Genomic DNA, 24,057 nt, shown 5'->3' with positions numbered 1-24,057 from the left:
TAAGACTGATCTATGAAACTCTTCTTGAGCATGTCCCAACGTATTTAAACTCTTTCCTACAAAAGGTCAAGCGGTCATTATACCCTTTGTTCAAGCAACCTTTATCATATGCTTGGTCCCCATATCTGGTCCAATTTGGAAAACAAGCTTTTAGTTCAGAACACCCTACAAGCTAGGATAAATCCAATTGGAGACGAGACACTAATTCTGGATCTCAACTCACCCTTGAACGAGCAAACTCCGTCAAATACCCACTGAGCTCAACACGTGCAACACCAAAAAAAACCCCAGTCAGTACTTAATTTTATTTGTAGATATACAGTATGTGCCCTCTTAGTGTGGTGGAGAACGAGGGCTTACGTAACATGTTGCACACCTTAGAGCCCCGCTATGCCATACCCTCCCGACAAGACGCTACGGACATCGCTTTATCAAGGTTATACAAAGAAGTAAAAGAAACTGTGTTCAATGATCTTAGTTCGGCTGAGAGAATGGCATTGACGTCTGATGCTTGGACACCCAGGTGAACAGAATCCTAAGTAACCATCACAGCTCATCACGCCACTGAAGAGTGGAAGCTAGCATTCCATGTTTTGCAAACACAGCCAACGCATGACAGCCACACTGGAGAGAGTATTGCAGGTTTACTGCATGGTGCCCTTGAAGAGTGGGGATTGACTAATAAAAAACCTATTGTTGTGACTGATAATGCAGCAACCATGGCTGCGGCGGCCAGGCTGGCAGGGATTGGCCATGTCCACTGTTTTGCACACAGTCTCAACCTCGCATCACAGAAAGCACTTAAAATACCAACAGTGGCCACACTGCTTGGCAGAATTAGACGTGTCACAGGGTTTTTTAGGCGAAGTACATTAGCCAGTCACCAGCTAAAGCTCAAACAGGACCAGCTTCAGCTAAAGCACAAACTGATTACAGATGTTGTTACAAGCTGGAATAGCTCATATGACATGATTGAGAGTTTTGGAGCAACAACCAGCCATATGTGCCACTCTCCTCTCCAATGAAGTTCGAAAAGCAGAGAAAGAAATATTCACATTGACTGAGACTGACATCACATGTGCAGAGGAAATACTCAAAGCACTAAAGCCAATGAAAGATGCCACATTAGTGATGTCAGAGGACAGCACGCCAACTCTGTCCATCATCGCTCCACTTCATGCCAAGCTTGTCATGGGCACAGAACAAGGTCCAGAGGATTCAGATACTGCTAAGGACAAATGGATGAGGATGTACTTCCTCCTTCAGTTGAAGAAAGCCAGGCTGCCGGCCCAGATGGTGGTGCAGTTCTACACGACCATCATAGAATCCATCATCACCTCCTCCATCACCTTGTGGTACGCCGGAGCTACAACCAGGGACATAAACAGACTGCAGCGTATTGTGCGCTCAGCTGAGAAGGTGATTGGCTGCAGCCTTCCATCTGTCCAAGACCTAGACGTTACCAGAACCCGGGGGGCGTGCAGGTCACATAGCAGCCGACCCTTCTCACCCTGGACATGGTCTACTTGAACTACTTCCTTCGGGCAGGAGGCTAAGGTCCATCAGGACCAGAACCTTGAGACATAAGAACAGTTTCTTTCCCTTTTTAACTCCTCCCCCTTTAAACTTTTCACTTATATGTCCAGTCACCAGTCCACTACCTGCACCTTCTTCATCCTCAGTTTGCACTTTTTATTTCTGTTTATTGTTCTGACCATTATGTTATTTTTTTAAATTTTGCTTACTGCTTGCATTTTTTCTATCCCAAGTGTTTTATGTCGCACATTAGCACCGCAACAAATTCCTAATCTGTGAAACTGCTCTGTTCACTGAAAATGGCAATAAATACTCCTTGAATCCTTGAAGATATGCCGATGAGAGGGAGATCCTGCACACGGCATCAGGTTAGCCCCTTGGTTCAAGAATCTACCCTTTCTCTCTGAAGCAGAGACTACAAACATCTACTTGAAACTGACTAATGCTGCGATAGCAATGATACAAGAACAAACCAGTGTAAGTAAATGTAATATTAAATTACATGTTTTACTTTAAGAGGTAACTTTATTTTTTTAAGAACAACATGCATGCAAAACCTTAATTATAGATCTTTCATTTAAAACATTTGGGTAGTAGTCTATTGCAATAGGATTCAAATGAATATTAATATTTGCATGTTTTAATGTTTTTCAGCTGCAAGAAGGGGAGAATAAAAGGAATCAAGAGGAAGCTGATCATCACCCACCAAACTGCAATGAAAATCCACCTACTATTACAAACCTCCCAGCAGCCACCATAGAAGAGACCCAGAACATCATGTGCATTGGCAGAGCTGCTAGGGACAACCTATGCATCAGCCAAAGACAATGCTGCACCATAATCTGCACAGGATGTTGCAGTAGGAGAGGTTAAGAGGTTTGGGGATGAAATTCCTTTGTCCCTCACCGGTGATCCTCTCAACTGGTGGAAAAGACACGACAAAGGTATCCTCACATAGCCAGAGTACCAAGGAGTTTCCTCTGCATCCCTGGTACAAGCGTCTCTGCAGAAAAAGTTTTCTCCACTGCAGGAGGCAGTGTCCCTGCATAAAGAAGTGTTCTAAAAGCTGTGCATGTAGACCAGCTTGTGTTCCTCCAGAAGAACTTTTCAATTAAATGTAAGCACTAGATGAGATCAACTAAATGACATGCAATGTAAACAACTGTTAATTCCTTTCTTTTCTAAACAGCCAAATGCCTTTGTTCAATTGCACAAGTTCCAGCATGTGATAAATCTAGCAGAGTTACTTAAGTTTAACCACTTTCAGTCCTCATTTATGAATCTTCAGAGTTTCTTACAGTATTTGCTACCTTAAAGTGTTGGAGATTTTCCCAGTAGTGTTCCTATTTGCTTTGTCATTTGAGTTGAAAATACAGGAAAGAGGACTTTTTTTCAATTCTTGAAGAACCATAATGGTTAAAGGATTAAAGCACATTTATGTTTTTTTTTTTTGTTTAACTAGATGTATTTTCTTATGGAAAATAGATGTTCAAAGTTGCAAAAAAGTATCATATTTTTTCAAAAGAAAGCCACCGATAACATTCTTTGGTAAAATTATTTTGTTTGTGAGATACATTTGCTGTCAATTTAATAGAGAGTATACTATACAAATGTAATCTTGAAAAAGGTGTATTAGTATTCAAACAATGTAATTTTTAAAAAAATACTGGGTAAAAAATTCTCTGGTACAATCTTTGAAAATACCAGGATACGTATTGTATCGTAACAGGTGTATCGGGATACAAATTGTATTGCCAGACTCTTGCCAATACACACCCCTAATTCAAACCTTAGCAGTCCTTTTGTTTTCAAGAATCTTTAAGGAGTTGTTGTTTACACTTGAAGGTATTTGTCATTTGTAAAGTCAAAGACTTGCCGGAATGTGCCTGAGCAGACATATGACCTCCGACAAGCATCTATATCCGTTTGTCCTTAAGCATAAGGAAACCTCTGATTTGTAGGTCCATCAATAGATTCATCAACAGCTCAGCTTGGTGATGCAGCGAACCAATAGTCTTCCAGACTGATTTTAAATGCCCAGCAATGAAAGCTTTATTGTTTTTAACATCAAAACTGACTTTAAAAAAACAATTTTTGTCAAGAGTCCAGCAACCCCACGACCCCAAAAAGGATATAGCGGGTATAGAAAATGTATGAATGGATTTTGTCAAGCCAAATCCTACAAGTTTGAATATAAAATCAGATGCACCAAACAGCAAAGACATTTGTATAGCTTACCAGGGTGTTTAAGTGACTAAAACATCACAATTCCAAGACAGTACAGCCTTGTTCTTTGACGAGGCCTTAAATGACAAGAAGTAAATGTGGTCACAACGTCCTCAGCAGCACCTCATTCATCATAAACAGTTGTGTTTTATAGGTCCTATTGCTGTTTGTATTTTAAAGCTTTTAGTGTTCTGCTCATTTTTAAGTCTTCTTAAATTTCAGAGATCTCATTTCTGGCCTATAGATCCTAAAAATAGCAACATCCAAATTCTTAATCCTTTAACACCAGAGATGTCACTGGTGAAACATAAACAACACACACTTTTTGTCACGGAGAAAAGAGTTGCCACCACAGAATTAACTGAGCACTTCACTACTGTAAAGTATGATAGTCGAAAATAAAATATCAACACTGGAGCCAAAGCTTTGGTGTTAAAGAGTTAAGTAAAGTAAAGTCACCTGATGGCCAACAGGGTTGGTATTGGAAAAAAATGACTCAGTTCTTTGACGAAGCAAAAGTTTTTGTAAACATTAAACAGGATACATCCTCAACTTAAATAAGCACCTCATATGATAGAACAAAGTGGTGGGCGGGGCTTGCGTCCATAAAAAGCAGAGTTAACCTTCATGTTATCAACTTTGCTTGGTTGACCTTTCAACACTCAAGCTTCCGCTCCAGTATTGACATTCATTCCACTACCGTAATTCTTCAACCATTTACGCCAATAACGTAATTCCAGCGGATTCTGAAACAGAATAGCAGTGCCGTGCGCTGATATGCAACACTTTACAGCAACAAAATGAATACTCATTCACCGTAAAATCAAATCAAACCGCACAGAAACACCTGCTTTTCACCGATTTTCAACACTTTAAAGTGCTGCACAATGACACAAAGCTTATATGAAAAGCAGCTTATTGTGTACCAGAATCAGCTGGTTTGTGTTGATAATGTAAAGAGTTACAGTGTGTCAAGGAGCGTGTTTTTTAGGTATCGCTGCCGACATCGCAGGTGTTAAAGGGTTGATCCCGTGGACCAAACTGTTTTTGGCTCAAAAACTATGTCATGCATTTATGTTTTCAAAGAGCCTCTTTAAAACCTACGGTACTCAGAAATGTTCACCCCCCTCCCCTCTCCTCCCACTGACACCTCCTTCACCTTTGCATTAACAAGAACTTCCTCAAATATTGAAACAAAAATGCTCGTCAGTGGTATTGTCTCCCAAATCTGTGAATCTTACCAAAGAATTTGCAGTTGCATAACCAATTATGTTTTCCACACCTTGTGTTGAATCTTTAAAGAAGCGGGTCTCACTTTTAGACATATTTGACATAAGTTGGTCTGTTTTAGGCACATAAAAGCAGAAGGGTTCATGAGACTTTCACTTAAGTCGTTTACTGAAATGCAAATCGTGAAAAAGGGCAATGAGTTGGGGGTTATCCAAAACCCACAAAGCCGAAGCTTTATGGAGAGCTTGATCACAGGTGAAGAGAAAATAAAAGGCTCAGACTGACAGGTGAAGTGTTTATGTGAAGAGAAAACCGAGCTGAGGAGCAAAGCTCTCAGTTTATTAGCCCATCTTTTCTTTTTCCTCTCTCATTAATGGTCACGAGTTTAAACGAGATGACTCGCACTGTTTTTCCTTTCATATATTGATTGTATGTCTGAATATCTTTGAGCAGTTGGGAATATAAATGTGTGCAATCTTTAGTACAGTTTATTTTTTTAATGTTGCTTTATTTATCCATAGCACGCATCTTCATAAGCAAGGGAACATTCGATTTGTTTGTGTCCAACAGACATCATTCTGGAGAGTTCACAGCTTTTCTGTTTCAAGAAGTCCCACTCTTCATAAACTCTTTGGTTTTTATGCATTCCAGAGCAGAATCCCATTTCTGCCCCTACAGGTTCTCCTTAACCCTCCATTGTAGGGGCATTTTAGGGGTAAGGCTGTCCGAAATATTTTTTTTAAGGAACACCCACACGGCGGAAGGATGATGAGGGTTCCAGGTTGCGCTGTGCCGCAGCGGAAAAGCGATTTTCTTCAACTGGGTGTGCTCTGATGCACAGAAGTTTACATTTAAAAGTAAGCGATGATTCTCTGTTTTAATGCGTTTCCGAGCGCTAGCGGCTCCGCGCTAACATAGCTGACCAGCAACTACTGATGATGTCATCGAGTGGGAATTCAAAGACACTATTTTTCTATGCCTCTCCATTTGGAGGGCTAAATGTTGGGGTAGGGAGAAGCCTTAGGGGAAGAATTCAGATTCGGCCTAGTTGGGTTCAGAGTCACACGAGCACACAGATAACCTTTTTGGGTGACTTCATTTCCTGGTAATACTGATCGGATTTTGTTCCTTCATTCGAAATCCTCAAGATTCCTAAAAAGAGGGACATAAGAAATGTTTTTGAGAAGATAGATATCTCATTAATCAACCCTCTATCCTTTGATGAATGGTATCATAAACATTTTTCATGCTTCACAAATGTAGATGATTCATTTCCTGGCCTCTAGCTGACAACTGACTTCCTAAAATAATCACGAGAATCACCTTGAAACGTCATATACACAGTTAATCTGCGCACATGTCTGTGCAAAGTGCCGTTTGCTGCCCACCCCCACCTCCCCCCCTTTCTGCTGGTATGTCGGGTGTAAAATTGGATGTGCATGTCTGACAAATCTGACAACTTCTTTTTGCTAAATGGCCATTTGTTTGATGATGGTTCCTCCTCCGAACACACTCCAAACCGTTTTTCACATCACGGAAATTTGCTGAACTATTCAAAATCTTGCAAAGAAGAATTGCAGGAGTGAACTGATGCATTAAGCTCGTTTGAAGCTCCGGATTTCATCAGCCACTCTGTTTGGAACACATTAGCAGATTATTGTTTAGCGTAAAATGACAGTTTAGTGTAAAAATTTGCCATTAAATGCTTTGGTCTGATTTCACACTGCACTTTTACACATGGACCTTGTGTGTTTACAGCAGCTGTGGAAGAATTCAACATCAAAAGCATTTAAACCGACTCAAGACATCTTCCAACATTGTCTCAATTTCTGTAACATCCACTACTTGTTTTTGTAAGACTGAAATGCTGCTTATGTCACTTCCTTTATTTGGTTTACTCTATTTCTTTTGGTTTCATTAGGGTTCTTTTGTAAAATAAATAAACAAACAAAAATTCAGAATTCTTGTTTTAAAGTGGATAAGAGTTGCCTGCTTTGGTCTCTAACCACCAAAAAGTGTAACAAATTCTAAAACTACGTTTTTTCTGCCCTCTGCAAGGCACATTCATGTGAACACTTCAGAATAAAGGCCTATATAAACGTGTTTATGCACATTCTGGGCTTCTGTGTTCGTGACTTTTGTGTTCATGGAAAGTTCTACGTACAAAATGCTTATTCATGTTAATCCAAGTCAAACTTTGACTGATCAGGGACTTGAATTTGGTGGGGGAATATGGATGGTATCCCTTTTAATTCACAGAAGTGCCAACCGTTTGAAAATTGATCATGGAAAAATAAAATTAATAATTATGGTTTGTGCCTGAGCAGAATTATGACACCAAGTCATTTATCAGAATAGACCTGTGAAAGAAAAGGTCTGGAGCAAGATTCCCAATAACTTTGCACCGTTTCAACATTTCACACAAAGCCTCTTCCAATTGTAGATGGCCGACATGTGCTAGTAAACATAGAAAAACAAAAGGAAACCCCTCCCTCCTTGGCCAGTGAGAACACCATGGGTTAAACATGCGTTCAAGAACCTGCATTTAGCCCCTTCTTAACCCTTGTCCTATCCTAGGCACTTTAACATTGGGAGTTGGGTCATCTAGACCCACTAGACAGTGCCCTGAACCTTTTTTCTTCAATGATTTGTGATCTTCACTGGTGTCCATGGATTACATGAAATCTTTCCACCTTTATCCACCTTTGCCATGGTAGGGGGAACACGTCAATGGTAATCTTGATGTGCGTTACATGTTCAGTGTGTCCATATCTTAACTTGGATTGAACAGCCCTGGTATGCACCACATAGAAGAATGTGTGTTTGAAGATAGAGAAACCAAGAGCTACAATTAAAAACGTTTTTTTTAAAGGTAACTTAAGACTTTCAAATGTGATTTTTTTGCACAAAAGAAAACATTAACTCAGTGGAGAATTTTGCCAATATTTTACAAACTTTCTTTACTAGGATTTTTTGCACTTAGCTATATTCATGAAGATTCAGGTCAAAGATGAAGAGCCACAAAAACAGCCAACAAAATGAGACTGACTGCAGACAAGATGGCGCCTCCCATCATCGGCCAGAAGCACAAAGCATACAATTTATCCTAACCCGGACCCTAATCCATGACTCAACTCATCCACAATCCCAACAGCTGACAAAGGATTAAAAATGGTCCAAGAGTATCGCCTAGAACAGTTAACTGTGCAACAACAAATATTACAGACTAATTGATAATCCAGTCCAACCCCATTCCCAAAACACCCTTATGATCATTATCCAAACACTTTACACAAAAAATGCATAAACTAAACAAAGGGACTTATTTTGGACTTGACACTTCTTGACCTCGGCACTCCTACCTCCTCCCCAAAATCCACAAAGACCCACAAACCTGGACCATTCTCTTTGGGGTTCCTCCTGGTAGTTCAACTGTTTTTCATTGCAATAGCACCACCCACAACATATCCCAATATATGGATCAGTTCTTGGACCCCCCCTCTCCACCCACCACACCAGCTAGTGTATATCAAAGATATATCATTTCCTGGATATCAGCCCATGACTAGCTGGATACAGCCCATGACTATCCCGAAATCATCATCTCTCTTCAATAGATGGACAGCCTCTATACATACATAGACACCTGCTGAGGCCTTCCCACCCTTAAACGGATCCTTGAAACTGACCCAGCCCCAATGCACAGACAAAGAATTACTTCAATTCAGAAATATGCATAAATAACAACAACTTCATCTTCAATAACCAAAACTTTCTCCATTTCACCAGGACAGCCCTAGGTCAGAGATTTGCGTCTTCCTACGCTAACCTCTACATGAGAGAGGCAAATCTCATGTACACCCCACCCTTTGCCTCCATTATCTGGACAATATCTTTGGCATAAATAAAGTATCAATTATTCTTATTATTATGGCTCTACACACTTTCTTAATTTACAGATTTCATTAACATCCGAAATAAGCACCACCCTTCCATTACAGTTAAATACACCATAGACCCACAAGAAATCTGAAAACGTGTCTGGTGCCAATGTTGATGAAATGCTGAATTCTGTTACTTCTAGCATCTTGAATGTTCTGGATGCCATTGCCCCTATGAAAGTTAAATTGAGAAAACATAGACAGAAAGCTCCCTGGAGGAATGATGATCTAGTCAGGGCACACAAACAACAGTGCCGCAGAGCCGAGCGAAAGTGGCGCAAGTCAAAACTCGAGGTTCATTATGGAATATATAAGGCGGAGTTGTACGCTTACAACCAGATCTTATGCAGAACAAGGGAAAGGTACTCCTCTGAAATAATTGGAAGTTGCAGCAGCAACTCTCGTATCCTGTTCACAACAGTTAACAGATTAACTAACCCTCCAACCCAGCTACCAATAGAACTGGTTTGTACACCCAAATGTAATGAGTTTGCTGTATTTTTCAATGACAAGGTTCAGGGCATTAAAAAAGCCATCAACTCCACAACACATATAACTATCCAACGGCCACCTACTCACTCTAAGCTGACTCACTTTGTACCTGTCACTGACCAAATTGTCCAAGAGACCATCACCCGTCTGAGCTCGTCTACATGCTGCCTTGATGTGTTACCCACTAGATTTCTAAAGTCTGTCTTGAACAGTGTGTTGCCATCAATTACTCAAATAGTTAACATGTCTCTTCAATCTGGAATATTTCCAGAGGCCTTAAAAACTGCAGTCATTAAACCCCTCCTGAAAAAGAGCGGTCTTGATCCCACTGTACTGAATAATTACAGACCTATCTCTAATCTGCCATTTTTAGGAAAAGTCCTTGAAAAAGTTGTCTACCAACAGCTCACTGACTTTCTCTTATTAAACAATTCGTTTGATGTTTTCCAGTCAGGTTTTAGACCCCATCATAGCACAGAAACTGCTCTTATCAAGGTAACCAATGACATCCGCCTGAACACTGATGATGGAAAAGTCTCTGTCTTAATCCTGCTAGACCTGAGCGCTGCCTTTGATACTGTTGATCATGGGATCCTTTTGCACAGACTCCAAGACTGGGTTGGCATCTCTGGATCTGCCCTAAGTTGGCTCAAGTCTTATCTGGAAGACAGGAAATATTTTGTTGAAATTGGGAGTTGTGTCTCAGACTACATGGGCTTGAATTGTGGTGTGCCCCAGGGATCGATCCTGGGACCCCTTCTGTTCAACCTCTACATGCTGCCACTAGGGCAGTTAATACGCAGTAATAACATTTCTTATCACAACTATGCAGATGATACTCAGATCTATGTGTCACTGACAACAGGTGAATATGGGCCGGTGGATTCTCTCAACCACTGCCTCCAACAGATCAGTGCATGGATGCAGAACAACTTTCTCCAGCTAAACTCAGACAAGACCGAAGTTATTGTTTTTGGCCCACAGAAACAAAGAGAAATTGTCAGCAGCTACCTTCATTCTCTGTCTCTTAAACCCTCAAATCAAGTCAGAAATCTAGGGGTAATCATGGACTCTGACCTGAACTTTAACAGCCATATCAAGTCAGTAACATCAGCGGCATTTTACCACATGAAAAACATTGCCAAAATCAAAAACATAATCTCAAAGCGAGACCTGGAGATACTTATTCATGCATTTGTCTCCAGTAGGTTAGACTACTGTAACGGCCTGCTCACCGGCCTCTCCAAACGAGCTGTAAAACAGCTTCAGTACATCCAGAATGCTGCTGCTCGAGTCCTGACCAAAACCAGGAAGTATGATCACATTAGTCCTGTGCTCAGGTCTCTGCACTGGCTCCCTGTACCTCAAAGAATAGACTTCAAAGCAGCTCTGCTTGTGTACAAGTCTCTCCATGGCCGAGCACCAAAGTACATCTCTGACATGTTAGTGCCATATGAACCATCTCGTACTCTGAGGACCTCAGGGACCGGCCTCCTGTTGATTCCCAGAGTCAGAACTAAACAAGGGGAATCAGCGTTTCAATATTCTGCAGCTAAAATCTGGAACAGCCTCCCTGAAGGCGTAAGACAGGCCTCTTCTGTGTTCATGTTCAAATCTAGACCTAAAACATTTCTGTTTAGCCGTGTATATGACTGAAAGGTCCTATCTGCACTTTTCTTTCCTTCCTTTCTTTTTAAATCTTTTTTCTTTTTCTTTTCTTTTCTTTTAAAGTAAATTTTATGTTGATTATTTCTATGATGTATTGTGATTTTAATGCATTTTTCTGTTTTGTGAAGCACCTTGAATTACTTTGTGTACGAATTGTGCTATACAAATAAACTTAAAAAAATAAATAAATAAATAATCAATTTCCTAGACACCACAATATACTCCAAAGCCTTCAACACAACACTATACAGACCAAAGTCTACTTCAAACCCACGGATACACGTGCATTACTCCATAAGAGATCAGACGGGTTAAATGTGGCCCTCAAACTAAAATGAGTTTGACGCCCCTGCTCTAGACTAAAAAAGCAGCTTGTCAAGAACTCCATTATTTTAAAAAGAACCATAGTCTCAGTGATTTTCTCTTTTTATTTTTGCTCAATTTGATCCTTTTAAGTATTTTGGACAAACGACGAAATACCTTAAAATGCTGTCCTGTGGTTCTTTTGATTAGATGTTTACCATTGCTTCAGTGAAGGGGCATCTTTGGAAATCACGGCTCATTTTCTGTATTTGAGAGGAAAAAACGGTCTGATGATGAGAACCGGGAACAGCAGGTTGCCTCTGCAGCATGTGAGACAGACAATGGATTTTCAGTCTGATGACATCTGATGGTTTCAGAGGTATGAGGAAAAAGGATGAACACTGATAAATTTAAGAGTATCAATTAGCAACATTTATCCCACACTAACAAAGATACAGAGACTGATTTATCCATTACAGCGACGCTTGAAAGCTTTTGCACAGCGGCAATAAAAAGATGTAAAGGGAGAATGTAGTGCAGGAAAACTATAGGCCTTTTACTTGTTTATTTTTTTAACTTGTCCTGTCCAACAGCTGGGCAAACAAATGACAGCTGAAGGCCTCTTGTGTTGGACATATTTTACTTTAACAACAGGGGTTATGAATCTTCAGACAAACTAGAGGTATGTCTGAATAACCCCCTTTTGTAATCGAGGCCAAACTTTACTCATTTTAATCGCATTTGAAGATTTTTTGTGCTGGACCGGACGGAAAAGGAAAGGAGGGAAGAAGAGAGAGAGATGTTATAGAGGGGGGTAGAAGGGTGATTATAAGGGTAAAACCATGAAGCAGCATAAAGCAACAAGTGTTTGGATGGTTATACTCATGACAGTGAGGTTCACATGTAATACAGGTCTATAAGGGCGGGGCCTGTCCACACACACACTCAAATGTTATAAACATACATGTTGGCTCCAAAAAATTCCACATGTCAACATGTACACAATACAAATAATGTTCACACACGCATACTTATGCATTCAAACCAACTAGTGTGGAACATTTCATTCAATCACGCAAACTATTTGTGCAAAGGTGAGCTAACACCTGTGCTCCAGTGAGTGTTTATGTTCTAAAATGGATGATGGATAAATGTCTATGGTGGCCTTTTACTTGGTTATCAGTATTATCCTGTCTTTTCCCCTTCAACTTGTTGCTAGTTACCTGGGTTGATAACTAGACAATCAGGAACTGCAAGAATGGGGAGCCTAGAAATTAGCCTTGCTCATAACTCTCAGGTTACGAGAAGGTACGGATGACGCCAAGCGACGCCTAAATAACTCAGGTTATACTTACCGTATTTCTTTGACCAATGTTACAGTTAACGCAATTCCAATTAATTCTGACGCAGAGATATGGGCTTATATGCAACACTTTCCTAATTTTACATTAGTTAAGCCACTTTTCTCAATGACAGAATCAGCTGCTTTACGTTGATTCCGAAGCACTTCAATACTGTAATGCATTGCATATCAGTGCAAAGCTGCTGTTCCACTGGAATTACTTTAATTGCATAAACAGTTGGAGAGCTTTGGTAGTCGAAAGAATGTAAACATTTTAACACTTTCTGCTCTTTATGTTTTCAGAGGAACATTTCTTGTTTTTTTGTGGAACTGAAGTCCTTGTTTGCAGAAGGCACCTGTGTCCCTCAGAGGCTGAAAATACACCCTGTCACAATGATCTACCGCATCATTATTATTAGCCAATTCCTCTAACTATCTGTTTGCTTGCTGCTTCACAAGATGTTAAAATACAATGTAGCATATTGTTAAGGTTTATCAAAAAATGCAATGTGATATTTAGGAGATTGAAAAGGAAATAGAAGTCGGATGGTGGAGTGGTCTCTACAACTGTTTGTTTCCTTTCTCCAGATGTCTACATGCAATGTTTTCACAAAGAGAAACTTCCATTCGATTTCCTGTTGCTACAGCGGTCCCTCTATACATTACAGTTCCTTTCAAGGTCTTGCTGTTCGGCTATTTTTTAATAATAATAATAATAATAATTGATACTTTATTTATCCCAAAATGGGGAAATTGTTCTCTCCATTTTGACCCAGTGAGCTGCAGACAAGCCGCACTCGGAAGATGACAGCTGGCTGGGGGGAGTGGGGATTGATCCACCAATCCTTCGGTTGTTGGATGACCTGCTCTACTGCCTGGGCTAAACTGCCCCTCAGTGCAGTCAAGTGCAACTTTGCAGACATTGTTATCTAATGCAGACCTCAGACCTGAATGTGTTCAGTTCACCACATCTACATACATCTTTAATTGCAAGCATATAGTGGTTTTATTCTATAATAAAAGGTACTTTTTCCACACTATAAGTTGCACTTAATAGCGTTAATTTTTCTTCATTAAAAACCCACCAACCGTGGTCACAGTAACCTTTGTTTAGACGGTATCAGTCTGTTTTATGTGTCGCAATCAAGGTTGGGTGTTGTGAGTTGCCAACGCTTTCAACATAGCTAACGTGTTACTGTGAACGCAGTTAAAGTCTGATCGACAGTCTTATCTGAATCTGGTCTAACTTAATGCACCTCATGGATCAATGCACCAAATATGACAAATGTTCAAACATAGACCAACAATTGGCTTTGCGGCTATAAGCCGGTGCAGCCTTTTATTGGAAAATATTGTACTTTTCTACCAAGGTTTGAACTTTGAGAGTTTAAACAAGAAACAAACGTGAGAATGTTCATTTCTGTCTGAGAAAAGTGTTTAAAGAGTGTAGTAAAGAGTTTTACAGCCTTAAAAGATCTGTAATTCTACTTTGTGGATTTCAACCATTGCTGGTTGTTGTATTTAATTAATGAAAGGGGAGTTCTGGAAATCAAAGCTGGATTACACCCATCTCTGAATGTGGGAGAGAAATAAAGAAGGTGAGGGAAGAATGATGATTGATTGCACGGTTGTTGGAGAGCATGTGTGCAATACCGCGTTCCGTGTTTTCTCAGCTGTTTGGTGCCAGGAACAAATCCTGTGTGCCTCCTTGAGGTAACCGTCACATTTGCCTTTAAGTGGTGAGAGGATGAGAGGCAGACTGACAGGGAGAGTTTTGATTGGCAGATGCACACTGTGCGAATACGATTATGGAGCCAAACTCCTCTCAGACTTGCAGCGCTCAAATTTGCTGCAGAAGTTTTGACGATGTTGAAGAGAAGCAACAAACCCGTCAGATTTTGTTTTGGTTTTTCTTTTTCAGAATGCGACGTGGATTTTTATCATAAAGATTTGAGAAAGACTAAAATTTTAATTTTTAAGAGTTATGTTTATTCTTGATTTTTTTTAGAGCTTGTGGTTGAAAAGTACAGAGGTTAAAGATTTACACAAAACCAATAATTATGGTGTAATGTAAAAAGCAAAGAACCCCTGATTCTGTCAGTTAGTAAAATGCAGACACTTAGGTTTGTGGATCCCCTGACATCATCACATCACTTGTTTTTGCTGCAATCATGAAGCTGTAGACACAGGAGGAGGAGGAGGAGGAGAGAGGCTCCCCCTCTTCATCCGTCTCCTGCAGAGGGTGCTGCTGTTCTTTAACTTTGTTTTGTTTTTTTGTCATTTTCACTTACATTACACTGCTGTTCAGTGAAACCCTCTTTACTTCTCAGGCTGAAATGATGGAGTGCATTACACTCAAAAAATAGATTTTAATCCTTCAGGAAAGCTGTACTCCCACGACAGCAGAACACCCTGCTTCCATTGGGTTTCTGGACAGAATGCTGAGGACTTTTAGAGTTCCTGCTTCAGTCCATAAACATGAAGTAATGGCCTTTTTGAACAATTTATGGCTTTCCCCCCCAGATTTTTAAGATTTGAATGCAGATAAAGTCATTCAAAATTTTTACAATATTCGTTTATTTTGCCACGAGGAGATTATATGACTGATGTAACCCTAGTAGCCTGAAGGTTTTCAATAAATATTTATTTCAGAAATGACTAATTATGTAACTGTTTTGTCTTACAGACGTACAACCAACTCCACCGCATCCTAACACTGTCATTAGAGGCGTTTTTCCCAGTAAAACTATAGACGTCTGTAACCAGCCCTGAAGGTTTTGTCTTTTTGCCACAAGAACTGTAGACGTCTGAGTGGCACCTGTGCTTTTATTTTTTAATTTGGCCAAATTTGGTAATTGGATACTGCTGGAGAGTCTGCAGCCAGCTGTGGTCCTTTCCCTGACAGGTTTCCAAAAGCTTTACACTTGAAACTGTGGGGTGGGGGTTCTTTAGTTTAGTTTAGTTTAGTTTAGTTTGTTGCATTCATATTTAAACGGTAAAAGGTATTAAAGCGGTAAACGTGGAGAATAGATAAAGATGAATGTAGGCAGACTTTCATTATATGCAGGCGGTTTGCAAGAAAAAAAAGAATTCAGCTCTTTTTTCCCCTCCTCTGTTAACCTCAGAAATTAAATCAGATTACTTGCAAGGAAAAATTAAAATGCTCGCTAGCTCTACAATGCTCCACAATTGTAAAGTGGTTTAAGATTAGTATTTATAAGAAAGAAAGATTCAATCTGAGTTTTCAACACAATTTCTTTTCAGAAAACCTGATTTTTTTTTATTGTTCATTCAACTATAAGGTCAGTTCACACAACTTAAAGAGGGCCAAGTATGGATCCTCAAAGCCTTTATGCTTAAACAAAAATGATAAATTACTCAAAAGATTCAAATAACTACAGTGTTAACCTCTTTTACATTGTTATGCCCTTAAATTTGAACAATAGTTGAATTCCTTAGTCCAACTGTGTTGTGCTTCTTTGGTTTGTAAAGACCAACAAGCAGGAGAACCCATACCACACCAGAACAAATGCTCGCAAAGCCACAAAACTTTCCACTAATAGATATCCATTTGTCTGTGTAAACGCAAGGTGAGCAGAGCAACTGAAAATCAAAGTGCTTTTTTTGTGCAGAGGGACTCTGTGTCCTCCCTGCAGGACATTCATATCTACCTCAAAGGTCCCCAACTGAATTACTATTTCATTCCATTTCCATGGCTTTTTTTTCCCAGAATGCTCCTTTCTGTGCCCTTAGAGAGTTCATAAACAAACAAAGCGCTGTGTGACCCGCTGTGTCTCTGCGGTGAGACCAAACAAAAGTCATTGCACAGTAGTAGAGCCCAGACTCTGATCGAGGTCATAGAAAAAAGCTTGTCTTAATGATTTCTCCTTTTTTGGGGGGCTTATGCAGCAGCATTCTCCAGACTGTGATAGAGAGTTTAGTCGAATCAAAACTTAGAGCCAAGATTCAAAGGGGTCAAGGTGGGCACCTCCTACCTGCGCATCTTCGCCGTTGTTGTGGGAAGTCAAAGGAATTGGTGATAATTTAAGGTTAAAATGAAATTAAACCCAATAAAACTGTAGATGTCCAGTCATTGAAAAAAGTTTTGTTATAGAAACTAAAAGTTAAAAACAGGATGATTATTGGAGAACAATAAGCCCATTCAAACTGCTCTAAAAGAATGGCTCAAAGCAGAAACTAGATTCTTTTCAAGGTGACAGTTACATGTTGACTTTGTCTCCTTAAAGACCAACTCCAAAATTTGGCTTTTTTGTGTGTTTTTAACATGTATATTTCGGCAATCTTCCAATGCAACACGCTTACCCCTCATTTCACAGAGTTGCTGCCATAGAAGTGTTGACTTAGACCGACTCAGACCAATCACTGTTTACGAAAGTCGTCTGGTTCCAACATGGCAACGATGATATTGCGACTGAATTGACTTCATTCCATGGAACTGGAAGCAGGTCATTTACTATGGGTGTGTGACAGAGCACACGTCTGTCACGGTGTGAGAGCTCAATAAAGTGGATTTGTTTCTGACAGCGTCATTGGGCACACACACTGTCCAGCTGTAAGGTTCCAAAGCTTATTGCAGTTCACTTAGTTCAGTTTCTGCTTTTGGTTGTTTTCAATGTTTTATTTGTTTACTTCCTGGTTTTTTAGGAGCACTTCCTGTGTCCAGGAAGTCTAAGGGACCCACCTATTGTTTGGTTTCCTTTTACAGGATGTTTTAAATTCAAAATGATTTCTTTTCATTTTGCATTTTTGTTCAAAGACTGTTGTTAAATTGAAGACATTTTTGTGTTTATTTATGTTGCATTTGTTAGAAGAGAAATGTGTGAATATTCTTTTGTTTCTTAGGAACTGCGTTTGATTTTGATTGGTATTGGGTTGGTTTGGTAAGGGGTGGAGCCAACCACCTATAAAAACTAGATTCAAGATGGAGGGGCTCCTTTTTGTTGTCTGGCTTCCATGGTGCTGCATTGTAGGCTGCTTCCCTGCCAAAGTGTTATCAATAGATGCGTTTTTCCCAAATTTTGCCTGAAAAGTCACCAAAGTCAAAGTCGCCCTGTCCAGTTCCCTTATACAGTCAATGGATGCAGCTCAATGAATTATTCATGCTGTAATTGTTTAGTATTCAGTCTCCATCAGAATGCAGCAAGATCTTTATTCGGAACTCCCTTCCTGTTCAATATTTTTTTAAGACCCGATCCCGACTGCACTTTCATCTGAAAAAACCAAAAAGTACGGAGCCCGTGTCCTGACATTAAGATATAAAAATATATCTTGTTCCCACAGATTAATATCTTGTTCCCACAGGTTATTATGTCGTTCGCACGAAATACTATTCCGTTCCCACAAGATACTTTTCCGTTCCCACAAGATACTATTGCGTTCCCTCAAAATACTATTCCGTTCCCTCGAAATGATTAACTCGTGCGAACGCAATAATTATGTCGTTCGAACGCAATAATTATTCACGTCATAAGTCATTCACGCGGATATTCTCTCTGTACGCCGGCAAAAGCCGCTTTCAGCGGTAACTTCCGTGTCTCTGTAACCAAATTCGTTCAAAAAAGGAACATGAAAAACAAAAATGATCACTTTATTTCCGTCTCAATGAATATAAGAAAAATATCAAAAGATTTATGATAACTAGGCTGCTTTGTCATACGATAGCTCCTGCTAGGCTACTACTAGCTCCGCCGCAGAGCTCTCTGATCATGTATGCCGGCATTTGGGCAACTGGCTGGTCTGTTGTCAGACAGCTGATATTGTAGTTTAGGGTCGAATAGGAATAATAATATTCAGGACTTGTCTTTTATTAACTTTAGCAGTCAGTATCTTTACATTCGAAGGCTATTAGGCTACATGCTAACTGACTAGCCGATCATTTCCTGTTATTAATTTACGTCATAGATTTACAGCAGATACCTTCACATTTCTGTCTGTGTGTCTCATTACATTGCATTGAAGACACGGAGGATGTTTAGAGAACAGATTTATTTATTTTAAAAAGCACAAAAGCATCCATCGTATTCACGTTCACATCATCTGGTACGCCCTCAGTCATCTTGCTGCAAAAGCCGCTTCCTGCCGCTACTTCCGTGTCTCTGTGAGCATTCAATAGGGGTAAAAATAAAAGCAAGAATGGTCGATCTGTTATTTTCTCGATGAAAATCTGAAAAATATCATATTAAGCTGGATGCTTCGCCTAAAGCACTTACCTTTAGCTTGTAGCATAACAACAATAGCAGTACGTCCCGTTTCCCAGCGTGCTTTGCTGCAAATCACTGGCCAATCATTGGTCTTGTTGTTAGACCTTGGTCACAGGGACACGGTGATTGGCTAGTGATTGGCAGCAAAGCACTCTGGGAAACGGGACGTACTGCTATTGTTGTTATGCTACAAGCTAAAGGTAAGTGCTTTAGGCGAAGCATCCAGCTTAATATGATATTTTTCAGATTTTCATCGAGAAAATAACAGATCGACCATTCTTGCTTTTATTTTTACCCCTATTGAATGCTCACAGAGACACGGAAGTAGCGGCAGGAAGCGGCTTTTGCAGCAAGATGACTGAGGGCGTACCAGATGATGTGAACGTAAATACGATGGATGCTTCTGTGCTTTTTAAAATAAATAAATCTGTTCTCTAAACATCCTCCGTGTCTTCAATGCAATGTAATGAGACACACACAGACAGAAATGTGAAGGTATCTGCTGTAAATCTATGACGTAAATTAATAACAGGAAATGATCGGCTAGTCAGTTAGCATGTAGCCTAATAGCCTTCGAATGTAAAGATACTGACTGCTAAAGTTAATAAAAGACAAGTCCTGAATATTATTATTCCTATTCGACCCTAAACTACAATATCAGCTGTCTGACAACAGACCAGCCAGTTGCCCAAATGCCGGCATACATGATCAGACAGAGAGCTCTGCGGCGGAGCTAGTAGTAGCCTAGCAGGAGCTATCGTATGACAAAGCAGCCTAGTTATCATAAATCTTTTGATATTTTTCTTATATTCATTGAGACGGTAATAAAGTGATCATTTTTGTTTTTCATGTTCCTTTTTTGAACGAATATGGGTCACAGAAACACGGAAGTTACCGCTGAAAGCGGCTTTTGCCGGCGTACAAAGATCATATCCGCGTGAATGACTTATGACGTGAATAATTATTGCGTTCGAACGGATTAATTATTGCGTTCGAACGGATTAATTATTGCGTTCGAACGACATAATTATTGCGTTCGCACGAGTTAATTATTTCGAGGGAACGGAATAGTATTTTGAGGGAACGGAATAGTATCTTGTGGGAACGGAATAGTATTTCGTGCGAACGACATAATAACCTGTGGGAACAAGATATTAATCTGTGGGAACAAGATATATTTTTATATCTTAATGTCAGGACACGGGCTCCGTAAAAAAGCTTTTGCTTTGTCAAAGAACTTCTCCTTTTGCATTCTCAGATTGATCGTTTGGGTGTTTGACCCCGCTAACCTGCCCTACCTCTCGTTTGGAGAAAAGTACATTTTGTTCTGCTCAAGGAAGAGTCCACGGGGAAAATCAAGTTTTCTGAGAAAACAGCCCTTCCTCTATCATGACTCCAAACTGCAGCTTCAAACTCACCTGAAGCCACAAACCCGTCAGTGCGTGCTGCACCGCTTGATGAGAGCCCCCAGCAGTCTCAGCAGAGATGGTTGGTGCACCCTTTGGTGCTTAAGAGGAGTCATCTCCGCCTTTTCTCAGTTAAATCGACATTTGTCTGGCGTAGGATACAAACACCCTACATATGCCACCATTCAGCTCAAAAATAGTTGTGTTTAGATTGTTTTTATGCCATGAATTTTATGTTCTAAATGTTCAAATAAAACATTTTTTTACGTAAGAATCCACACATTCTGATTAGGAGTTGCTTGTAGTTCTTGATCAGACAAAAAAAGCTTGCGTTGCTAGTTCAAAAGTAATGCTTTATTAATTTATTTAATTTTACCATAACAAAGTAAAATAAACATTTTTACCAGATAAAAAGGGAAAAAAAAGTTATAAAGTGAAAAAAAAGGTTAAAGAAAAGAAGTGGAGGGCGGCCTCCTTAATGCAAATTTTGTAGCAACCAAATTGGAGTTTTACTCATTTTACAAAGTGCTTGAGGGGAAATTTGCCCATCTATTATAATTTGGCTACATTTTAATCTAGTTTATGCCAGAAAATAAAAAAAAGACTAAATTAATACGGATGATTTCATTGATGGATGATCTGATTAAAGGGGTGACCAGGTAAGTCATGCTAATTTGATTGTCGTTTTAAGGTGGAGAAAGTCCCCTGATTCAACCGAACAAACCTGAGATTTACCTTCTTTTTCACAGCCTTTGGTCGTGATACATAGCACTTTCGTGGCTCAAAAACTGGAGTTGAAGAGTTTAATTTCAGGATTTAAGATTTTGTCACTTTAATTTAAAACACCACCTTCCTTCAGAGTGTGAAAGGTTAGCTTGATGTCAAACCGTGTTGAAAGTCAAAGTAACTTTCTGCTGCTCGTCTCCACTGGCTGGATCCTTCAACAGCTGCAGTCTGTTTTCAGCCAGCCCATCATTTCATACATCTTTGCTCTTTCCTTGGGTATATGAAGGTTAGGTGAAGGTAATGCTCTGGATTATAAGAGCTCAGTGACTGGTCCCCCTTTCTGCCATGAAAGAGTGGAGTTAATGGCTCGAAGAGGAGAAGAAGGTCTCCAATCTCTTTGCCGCAGGCTGTGAATAGAGAAGCCTTTTATTGCAGACTGACCCTCACAAGCTGTAGCTCAGGCCTTTCTCCGGGGTGGGGTGGGTGGCTTTGCTTGGATTTACAGTTAATGTACCAGTGTTAATGAGGCCGCTGTGGTCCAATGACTTCTTTTTTTTCCAGCTCTGCCATGTTAGAGTGTCCATCCCCCTGTTGAGCACTATGGCTCAGTTCTGGGTCATAAGTCTTGATAAAATTGGTGGCCTTGCCACCCTCAGCCAACTTGCAGTCTAATGGGCAATGGTGAGTGGAAGGTTAAAGACAAAGAGGCGGGGGGCTCTCTTCCCTTTGCCAATTTGTAAGCCATCTCTGCCTGTGGAGAGCAAAGTAATTTATTTCATCAGTATTCTGTGGTTTTCTCAGAGGCCTCGATTGCTAACCTTTTCCTGTGTGGAGTCACTTCCTGTGGTGCATTCCTGCAAACACGCTGGTCCACAAAGTGCAGTTCAAGAAAAGTTCCTGACCAAACAGGTTTGTGCGGATTCGTGTTCATCCATGTTGATTCCAAATTCATTGGTTAAAAATAAATCAACTGGATTTGGTTCTTTTTTGTATCCAAGACATCACATCTCCTCTCCAAAAGGGTTTCAAGCCAGAATTGAAATGAATGTTTCTGTGGGTTTTGGATTGTTCAGGTCCTTGGAGAGTCAGGAGGGGCTTCATCTTTAGAGACCTCAAATACATAATGTGGTAAGTGCATCATGAGTTTTTGTTAGGGCAATATAGGTTGCAAACACATATGACGTACGGGTGATGTTGTATTTGTCTCCACTCCGCACTCTGACCCTAGTTATGACCTCACGCAAATCCTGCAAGACGGGGTGTGAAGGAGATACACAAGTGTCAGGACGCCCACACAAACTATGCTCTAATTTGCCTTATTTCCATAATTCTAACCGTCGGGATTGCCCATTTCTTGCCCGGATTGACAGGTTGTGACTAAGGTCTGAATTGAATAAGGGTTGAGTTCTCAAACAACCCAGGAAATTAGTTTGCTGACTCAAACTAAAAAAATTCTGAGCCTTACCAATACATTATGCATACATTTTTTTTCTCACTATTTAAAGTTCCATTCTTTGGACCTTCCAGTTTAGCTAGAGACATTGTGACAATTGAATCGGTTAGTTCAAAAGGGGCCCAAGTCCACAATTTTTCAAAATACAGACATAATATGTTCTATGGTCTTCAAGGGAAAAGCTATCTGATTATGTGCAAAAGGTCCCAAGTCCGTTGTAATGTATTGACTATGCTTGACATTTAAAATGCATTAATGCAAAATTCCTGCACTTGGGCCTCTCTTGCATGGGTTTAGCTTTATCCCACAGATGGCAGCACTAGTTATCCAATATGGCAGCGCCCCTGTTTAATTCAAGAAGGGCCCAAGTCCAGAGACTCTAGTTTGCTAGTCCTCTGAAATGATAAAAGTGAGGTGCTTCATATTATAGCATTTTTAAGCTATGAACTGGTGCTAAATCTGGGTAAAGTGTTAATCATTTGGTGTAGCCTCCTTTTAAGCTATGCAATTAAAATCATTTCCTGGAAAAACAAACCTCTTGGACTTGGGGCACTTTTGAGCTAACCGATTCATTTGAATTTCCCCACTGTGGGATCAATACCTCATCTAATCTCTCACATAAAGAAATCATGCTAGAAAGACTACTAAAACTCACAGTTAGACCTAAAATTTTTTAGTTTCAAGTATGAGAGTTTTTCTGAAGCAAAATCTCAAGGAAAATGTTGCATCATCCTTAAAAGCATCAAAGTATTCTAAACTTTGTAAAAACACAAGAAATACATTTACTTCATGCAGCTTTTGGAAGATAAGCAAGGCTAAAGTCATTTAAACAATTTATAATTCATGTAATCGGCACAGTTTGAGCTGGGGTTATAACCAGTTCCAAATTTTCAAAGTCCCAGACCAAATTTGGCATTCCTCATGTCTCAAACAGCATGTTTACTTAAGCTTCATCTTCTGCTAAATATGGCAGGATATGAAGGTGTTTCATGTATTTTGTTTTTCAGAAAACGTTACAACGATGCCAAATTGGGGCAGCATACTAATCCAAAAATAAAACAAAAACAACAACAAAAAGAATCGTCATCTAACATGATGTTGAGGTTTAAAATATACCTTAAAGTAGCAGTTCCTTTTTTTAATATATACACACATATCTATCCATCCATCCATCCATCTATCCATCCATCCATCCATCCATCCATCCATCCATCCATCCATCCATCCATCCATCTATCCATCTATCCATCTATCCATCCATCTATACACACTGTATATGTGTGTGGGACTGTGATGCAGTCTATCCTCCACCAAATTCAACCTTGTTTGATTTTGCCCGTTTTACCAAAAGCATGTTTAGTATCTCTGATCTCAATTACTTTGCTCAAAAAACACTAGATTTATCAAACATGTTTTTATGTGTCTGATACTACAAACAATGGGCATATAATACACATTTAAGAACACAAAGGGGTGTTCTTGAATGAACAATTAGCCCAGTGTTCACACTGGA

The 24,057-nt window shown here is 39.8% G+C and overlaps 2 long non-coding RNA genes across 2 annotated transcripts; one reads left to right on the top strand and one right to left on the bottom strand.

The window, feature by feature from the left end:
- Positions 1–18,727: 18,727 nt before the first annotated feature.
- LOC144988817 (uncharacterized) lies at positions 18,728–19,046 on the bottom strand. Its single transcript, XR_013652854.1, has 2 exons — positions 18,969–19,046; positions 18,728–18,854 (listed from the first exon to the last, which is right to left on the bottom strand). It is a non-coding gene; the product is annotated as an uncharacterized LOC144988817 (long non-coding RNA).
- LOC144988818 (uncharacterized) lies at positions 18,851–20,178 on the top strand. Its single transcript, XR_013652855.1, has 2 exons — positions 18,851–19,159; positions 19,274–20,178. It is a non-coding gene; the product is annotated as an uncharacterized LOC144988818 (long non-coding RNA).
- Positions 20,179–24,057: the final 3,879 nt, after the last annotated feature.

This window comes from Oryzias latipes, chromosome 21, assembly GCF_053564925.1.
Source record: "Oryzias latipes strain Hd-rR chromosome 21, Olatipes_Hd-rR_3.1".
Taxonomy (NCBI): Eukaryota; Metazoa; Chordata; class Actinopteri; order Beloniformes; family Adrianichthyidae; genus Oryzias; species Oryzias latipes.
This window is presented reverse-complemented; position numbering and strand designations above follow the sequence as displayed.